The following is an 8,863-nucleotide window of genomic DNA, read 5'->3' on the forward strand; positions in this document are numbered from 1 at the left end:
CATCTTCAACAGCAAAACCTGTCTTCCCCAGTCAAACAATTTTTCCTTCCTTAAACTTAAACAACAAAGTCATAGAACTACGAGGTTGTTTGCTTATGCAACGTAAATCCTCACCTTATCCTTAGGCCTTTGTATAGCCCTGCTATATAATATAAGCCCTAACTCGTCTTAGGATTCCGAGGTTGTCGTCTGTCACGACCTAAATCCTCACATCTTCTAGACTATTTTGTGTGATCATTTCACATGAATGTAAGCCCTAACTAATAAAATTGGCAGGATGAAACACGTAAATATTTCTCCTCAAAACTGATGCCAAACATTAGGATAGCTTGGGAAGTCACCAAGGTTTGCCTCTGGACCCCTGACATCCCCTAGTTCTTCTTCCTTTGGATTCTACAATAAAATGTTCCAAACTTGAACATTAGAGTAAGCTCTGTGGCTGCCTCCTTGCAAAGCCTCCTCTCTAGTCAATCTAAATCTTGGTGTTTGTGTTAATTAACATTCTTGTGTTGTGTGTCTTAGTGGTTCATCTAAGACTCTCTCTGAAGTAGCACTAACCAAGTCCCCTATCGGCGTCATAATCATGGACTGTAGGTGGCTAACCCTTTCCATTGAGTCTTGTGTATCTAGAACTTTCTCCGACTTCTTCCTCATTAATGATGATTCCTCCTTTTTGCTGGTTCTCAGTAATGATTGTAATCCTTCTATCTAGTTATGACTTACTATGCTCATCAGGGGGCCTTCACAGTACAAGTTTACTTGTCCATAATCTAGGTCAAAATTTATGATGCCACCCTGTGTCGCTTTCTCCTCATATATTGTGAGATTCAAGCCATTTTTAAAAGCAAAAATTAGCTTCTGTCATAACATTTTCTCACAGAAGATGGGAAAACATTAGCTTGCTGAAATTTAAAACAAATAAGAACAATGACACTTCATTATTGAGTAGATTTTAAATTATACATATGCAAGCATTTTACTTAATTTGATTTTGTGAAATTCAAAATTTAAATGGGAAATTTAGATGTGAAAACTTTATTTCAATAAAATTAATCTCATTTCATCAAATTTTATTTCAAAATTTTTTGGACCCAGTCACAGACACTGGCCACATGGCTATTCTTGGAATAAGTATTGCATTTAGAATTCATCTTGGAGAACGTCAAGTTGCAAAGTATTTCCATAAATATTGTTCATTGATCGGCAAAATGGGCCTCTCGCCTTGAGAATTCACTAACTGGTAAGATCCTCCAAAGTAAACCTTCTCTATCACGAGCAATCCCTATCAAGTTGGCTCAAACTTTCCACCTATATTGTGGTATGTAAGAATAAGCCTCCTGATAACAAGTACAAGGTCACCAGCTTTGAACGTCCTTGAGGGACCAGCTTTTCATGGGCATGGACCATCTTTGCCTAGTATAGTTCTAAGTTTTATTGTGTCATTAACTGCTTCCCTTTGAGATTCTTCAATTCTGCAAGTCTGAGGTTGGTGTTGTCTTTTGTTGTAATCTGGTTGGCAATTGTGACTCTAAGAGAAGGTAGCTAAACCTCTAACAGAATTACTACCTCGGACCCGTACATGAATGCATATGGTGTAGAATGAGTAGGAGTTATGAACATTATAATTTATGCCCACAAAGCCTTTGAAAACTTCTCGTGTCATCTGCTTTTGTTTTCGTCTGGTATTTTCTTTAATATTTGCACGGGTGTCTTGTTGAAAGCTTTGGCTAGGCCACTTGCCTTGAGGTAGTAAATCATAGAATACCTTCAATCGATCCCATGTTGTCTGACAAATTTTTTGTTCTTGGTGCTCTTGAAGGTTGAACCATTATCTGAAATAATTCTTCTTGACACACCAAAATGGTAGACAATTTGATTTTTGAAAAAATTGAAGAACATGTTGCACTGTAACTTCTCACAATGGCACTACTTTTTCCCATTTAGAGAAGTGATATGTAGCTACTAGAATAAATCTGTGTCCTTTCAAGGATGGAGGGTCTATAGGTCCTACTATATCTGTACCCCAACACTTGAATGACCACGACGAGGTCGTCATATGTAGCACATTCGGTGATTGGTGCAATACCACTTTATGCACTTGGTATTGATAACATTTCTTAGAAATTTCCATATAATCTGTCATCATTGTCATCTAGTAGTATTTGAGTCTCTTAATCTTCATCTTCATCTTTGGCCTTGATTTGTGAGCACCACACAATTCGACGTGTAACTCCTTGACAATATTTTATGTTTCTGCTCTTCTTAAACATCTCAACCACATCTGATCAAAGGACCTTCTGTAGAGGACATTATCTACAAAGACATATGACAAAGCTCTTTTTGTTATCTGATGCACTACTAACTTGTCATCTGATAGCTTTCCTATTTGAAAATATTCTATCAATGGTTTGTGTCAATCGTCAGTATCATCAGTCAATGTAGCTGTTATCTCTTCCTTTCCAAGCTTGTGTAGATTATCGAGGTTGATCTGTGATAGAACTTGACGTCCCTTACCGTAATATCAATGGAATCCTTCGGTGGACATGTCAACTCCTTAGCAAGCTTGGCTAAAGAATTCGCATGGGTGTTGTCTCATCAAGGAATCCTGTACAATGTCATATTGGGAATCTGCTCCAACAACTTCATTTTGTACTGGTGATACTCTGCTAGTCTCTATTTTAGAATCTTGTACTGTCTGACAACTTGCTGAATGATGAGTTTTAAGTCATGTAGATGGCAATGCCTGTTATGTCCATCAATTTTGCCAATTCTAGTTTGGAGATCAAAGCTTCATAATCTGTCTCATTGTTGGTACACGGCTCTATCAGATGATGCAAGAATTTTAACATTGCCTGATCGGGTGTGACAAAAACTAGACTAATCCTTGCTTTTTTTGGTATAACTGTATGTGATCCTTTATCTTTTCTGGTTGATGAAACTCCATCAAAGTACATTTCTCAATTCCACTTGCAGTATATGTTTGTTTAGTAGGACATCATTGAGAGGGGGCTCAGCTGGTAGTGGGTGCGCTACGACGAAATTCACCAAAATTAGTCCTTTGATAGCACAAAGAGGTACAAAAGTTATATCAAATTGTAATAAGATCATCGACCACCTTGCTAACCTTCCAAAAAATGTGGGACGAGTCATCAAGTATCGCAACAGATTAACCTTCAAAATAAGACCAACCTTATGATAAAGCATGTAATGTCTAAGCTTTTAGGCGGTGAAAATCAAAGCCCGACAATGTTACTCAATGGGAGGAAACCTTACCTCTACAAATATTAGACGTTGACTCAAGTAATGGAGTGTGTTTTCCTTACCCTCATCATTGACTTGGGCTAGGAGGGTTTTGAGAGAGTCATCTAAGGCCACTGCATAAAGTACCAAAGGTTTTTCTGGGATGTGGGATGCTAATACAGGAGGTGTTGTTAAGTATTTCTTAATCTCCTCAAAAGCCTGATTGCATGGCTCTCCCCAAAATAATTGGGCATTCTTTCAGAATAAAGTTAATAAGGGATAACACCTTCCTCACATATTAGATATAAAGTGTCTTAGTTATGTCAATTTACCTTGAAAGGATCGTAGTTGCTTCAAAGCTATGGGAGGTGGCATTTCTAAGATAGTTTTAATCTTCTCTGAGTCAATCTTGATTCCTCGATGACGGTTAATGAATTATAGAAATTTCTTGGAGATGATGCTAAAGGCGAACTTACTTTAAGGGATTCATCTTAAGATTATATTTTTATAATCATTCAAACAAAATCCTCAAATCATACAAGCGGTATATTCGTTGCTTGCATTTGATGACCAAGTCGTTCACATAGCACTCCACCTGGTTGTGGATGACACCATCAAAAATCTTTTTAGTGAAATTTTGTCTTATGATCAAATTGGAGATTTTAAATTGGGCATAGGTTTGAGAGTGGATCCAAAGCTTGGATTTGGTTTCAATCAATCTTAGACATGACAAATTTGAGTTTATAATTAAAATTGAGGAAAATTGTGATCAAATTGGTGGACATTGAGGTAATTGGACCTTTAAGAGAAAGTTGGGGCTTTTGGTCAAAATTGATCAAATTGGTCAAATTGGGCTCAAGGAAGTGACCCAAATTGGTTTTGGGGACTTTTGAAATGATTTTGAAGGTTTTGGTACATTTTGGGTCACTAGGGGTATTTTTTTTAATTTGGCAAAATCAGTTGTATTTTGGTAGTTTTAAAAATTTTGGAGTGTTTTGGGCAATTTGGGTGGTTTCAATTGGTTTGAAATGATTTTTGAACAATTGAAATGATTTTTGAACAAAAATTTTTGAACAAAATTGGGTATTTTGGTTAATTTTTGGGATTTTGGTCAAAATTGGGGTTTCAAGGGTAGTTTGGTAAATTGAGGTAGGTTTTGGGGTCAAAATGCTAAATTGGGTATTTTAGTAGGATTGGGTTGCCAACCACACAACCACCCTACTTGAGCCATGGACCAATAGAATTCTCTACTTTGGGTCCTTTATGTACTGGTATCAGCTAAACCCTAGCCTAGGGATAGTGGCCTAAGAGACCATCTACATGAGTTTCATGAAGAGTTAAGGGACAAACTAAGCATATTTGACTAAAGCCTAAGGTTGTGAGTGTAAGTGGCAGGTATTAAGTGTGTGTGTGAAACTTGCCAAGGCCACAACACCCAGGGTCCACCCAAAGACCAAGAAATTCTATGGGGACTCCCTTTGAGCTCCCTCATACTAGCCCCACCTACTAAATATTAGAGGTTAGTACCAATATGTGGAACTTCAAATTAAGAAAAGAAGAGTTTAGAGTTTCTAATGGTGAGGGTTCCTTTACTAGTCCTCTAGGAATAGTCAACAAGAAAGTCTTATGGCTAGAACCTAGGCTAAAAAGGAGGAAACTAGACCTCAACCAAAAGTGAGGTCAACATTAACCTCCAATGACACCATCTGTCGTGACTGTGAATATCCGTGCATCGTAGCCATGGCAGTCATGGTGGAGACCATCTCCTCCATTCTCTTCTTCATCCGGTTGATTTGCTCATCTCTTAGTTGAATGACCCTTTGCAAGTCATCTGTCACATTATCCTTAATAAAAAGTGGAGCATTGCGTGCAGATGCAGCGGCCCTGGTCTCGACAACATTGATTTTCATGAACTCCTCATCTATATAATATGATAAGTAACAGTCCTCATCATCCACATCCATTCCTAGCTCCTTTGACAACTCTGAAATCTTGGCTCTGAGCTTCTTTAATTTATCATTGATTGCTTTCTCTTAAATTAGCTTAGGATTAGTAAGTTTTTCTCAGACATCATCTTGTTCCGCAATGGACACTGAAGCAACGGCTGTAAAGACAACTAGAGCATCGAACTCATGATCCATCTCAAAGAATTGACCCACAAGCCTCTCAGAATGTGCTGGTGCGACAAACTTAGGTACCCACACTTTCCTCTTTGATGTTGATTCCTTGAGACGGAGTGTCACGGAGGAGGCATTGATATGTCAAAGAGAAGTATGCTCCTTATGGTGTAGACCCAGTACAAAGGTTAAAGGTCTTTTCCCATGATCCTTCTTCAGGAAATCCTTATACATGGCCGTAGGCGGTACTCTTAGACCCTGACATGACTTGATTATTCTGCATCCTGCAGGTCTCAGGGCAATGATAGTGTCATCCGTAATAGTGGTAATGGTGCGGACACGGCTCCCAAGATGGAATCTAGCTAGAATACAAACTTGGGGTACCTCTACTAATCTCTGTAGCTGATGAGCATGCCTGGCTTTCTTCAAAATCACATTCTTCATCTGTGGTGATACTGTGCAACCCACCCTCTTAAAGAGCTCAGCAACAAAACATCCTTCCTTGGTGGCAAACCTCTCAAACACAATACGGACTTGGGTGATAGGAGTGGGCTTCTCTCTCTCCTTACCCTATGGAAGCTCTCATCTCCAGTAAGGTCTTTCAATGGATGAAATCTAATTCCTCAAAAGAGATGAGAGATCTCAAGTACTCCGAGCCCCTCCTACTGATAAATCTCCTCAATGCGAGCTAATTTTGCAGCCCTGGCTCTGGTGACCCTCTGAGTTTTATGATTATGGTTCCTCTTCTGAGACTTTGTCAACAATACAACTCCCAAACTAGAACCAATCTCAAATACATATAGTAGGGTAGCAAATGCATCAACTGAATCTTCTTATAGTAGATTCTCCTTCCTTTTGGCAGAAGACACTGTGGGCACGGTGACAGTAAATATGGCGGTGGTAGATGTGATAACTCTCCTCGGCATAGAAGAAGCAGATCTGACAAGTGAAGGAATAATAGACTTGATGGGTGCTGGGGCAATAACGACTTTTGCCTTCTTGTAAGAATAAAAGTCCAGACGATAGTTCAAATAAAATCTAGTGGATTACTCTTGAACATTTAGAGCCGCGACATTAACGATAATGAATGGGGCGTTGTCGAGCACAACCTCAAACTTGTCAAACTCGGTTCCGAACTTAATCATTAGTGCTATGTTACGGGTGACTTGGTCAATGGGCAGGTTGCAGAAGAAGGTCAAGGTTGGGGATGACATTGTAGCTCCTTCAAAAAGAAAATTATGAGGGTTAGCAATGACTGATACCTTGTAATTTTAGTGCAAGCACTAAAAATCAACGAAGGTCACTCTGTGAACTAGGCACATCTTTCTTACTTTCATTTTATTTTGTTTTCAAAATTTTAGTGTGTTTCATTTTTTGTTTTAATTTTACTAATCTTAAAGTTGTTTTTAAAATTTGTTGTTTGTACATGATTATAACGTTGAAAGGTTTAATTTAAGAATCCAACGAAAGTTAAGCAACATAAAGACTTAGCTCAATCTGTCGATAGTAAACAGAACCCAAAATACACAAGTAAAAGGTGAAGTGCAGGATCCAGTTCAAGACCAACTTTGCAATGCACTTTGCCCAGAAGGTACTAGTCCATCAACACACCTATTGGGGGTCCAACCCCACACAGCAAGAAAAGCCCTAAAGTCCTCTATTTAATGATAGTTAAACAGATGTTTCTGGAAATGAAAAGGAGAGGACCGTACTTTCCCAAGAAAGAAATGAGCTAAGCACACAATGGAAGAACAGTAATTTAGACCATGAGGGACATGGACACATTACCGATGTATGAAGATAAAACTTTCTAATCATAATTGAGAGAGAAACATGACTCCAGTGGAGTCACCAGAAATTGACGGTCGCCAACATGGGAAGGAAACAATTTTTGATTAAATATACATATAATTTTGATTTGAAAAAAATAGTATTTTAATTTTTAAAAATATGAGACCAAACCAATCTCATATATGCAATAGTTTAAATAAACAAGTGTAACAATGCAAGTGACGTACCTATCCTAAGGAATAAACACATTACTTGATAGTAAGACTTGATTAAGTAAACTAAAGAATTTATGACATCCATTTTAGTATGAGAAACCTTTATGTTGACTAAAAAATTCCTTTATCGAATATAAAATATTAGATAGGGTTTATATTAAGCAAGGTTCCAAAGTTTCCTAAAACGCCAAGCCACTATAGTTAATTACATCCTAGATAATCAAAATCGCTTAATAAAACTTTAGATTTAGATCAAAAAGTATTGTCTTCAAGATTTGAAAGTTTTGGGATTTTAAGTTCGGATAAAGGAGTATCAAATGAGAAAGACCAAACAGGAACAGTTATTTTCAGAATAAAAAGGGAGAGAACTAGGGGATGTCACAGGTTCTGAGGCAAGCCTTGAAAACTTCCCAAGCTATCTTATGGTTTGACTTCAATTTCAAGGACATATTATTACATGTTTCATCCAACCAATTATTATTATTTAGGGCTTATACTTGCATGACAAGGTCATACAAATAGCCTGGAAGATAGGAGGGTTTATGTCGTAACAAACAACGACCTCGAAGCCTAAAGCAATTTAGGGCTTATATTGCATAACACGGTTGTCCAAAGTCATAAAGATGAGTTGAGGATTTATGTCGTACTAGATGAGCTACCTCAAAATCCTATGGCTTGTTATTTAATTATAAGAAAAGATTTGTTGTTGCAGACATGTTCGCTCTCTCGAATTTGTTCTTTTGTGCATTCTTGTCATGTTGCTCACTGTGTTAGCTCAAAGCTCCTCGTTGAAGGGTCCATGTTTAAGGTTTTAAAGTTTTACATTTTATGTGACATGTTTTCTTGTTGTTGTTGTTGTTCAAGTGTCCTTAAAGAGGAATTTTAAGTTAATTAGAGCGATACTGATTAGGATCTTATGTTCTCTTGAATTTACTTACTCTAAATGAGTTTTTAATCTCATTAAACCAGAGAACTACCATTAGCAATCGTAGGTTACCTCATCCAAGAAATCTTCATAAACTCAAAAAGAGTGTATTATATTCGTTCATTGTTTTAAAAGTGCAGATTTAATTTTGAAAATGTATTTTTGTGTTTTTCAATTTTGATTAAGTTTTGCTTGTGAAGTAAATAAATGCAAATAGAAAATAATATAAGGTAAATAAATAATATTGCAATGCAGAAATGTAAATGCGTGCCTGGGCCTCTGCTTTCGTTACATGATTAGTCTCACAAAGCAGATTATATTTGCAGAAAAATTAAATTAATTGCAATAAAATAAACAGAAGCATCTGGCATAGAAAAATTCAGAGAACGAGTTGTAGAAAAACACAAGCAATTAAAAGAAAATTCATAATCGCATAAAAAAAATTAGAACTAAGTGTAAGACATTGATAAAAGTTGGGGCTCAAAGCTAAGTTTAATGCTTCCCAACCACGAATGAGAGCTACCAACCTGATAATCTATGGAGAGCAGTCCTAACCTCGATCTAAGTAATTAAAT

The sequence above is a fragment of the Phalaenopsis equestris genome, unplaced genomic scaffold (assembly GCF_001263595.1).
Source record: "Phalaenopsis equestris unplaced genomic scaffold, ASM126359v1 Scaffold000867, whole genome shotgun sequence".
Taxonomy (NCBI): Eukaryota; Viridiplantae; Streptophyta; class Magnoliopsida; order Asparagales; family Orchidaceae; genus Phalaenopsis; species Phalaenopsis equestris.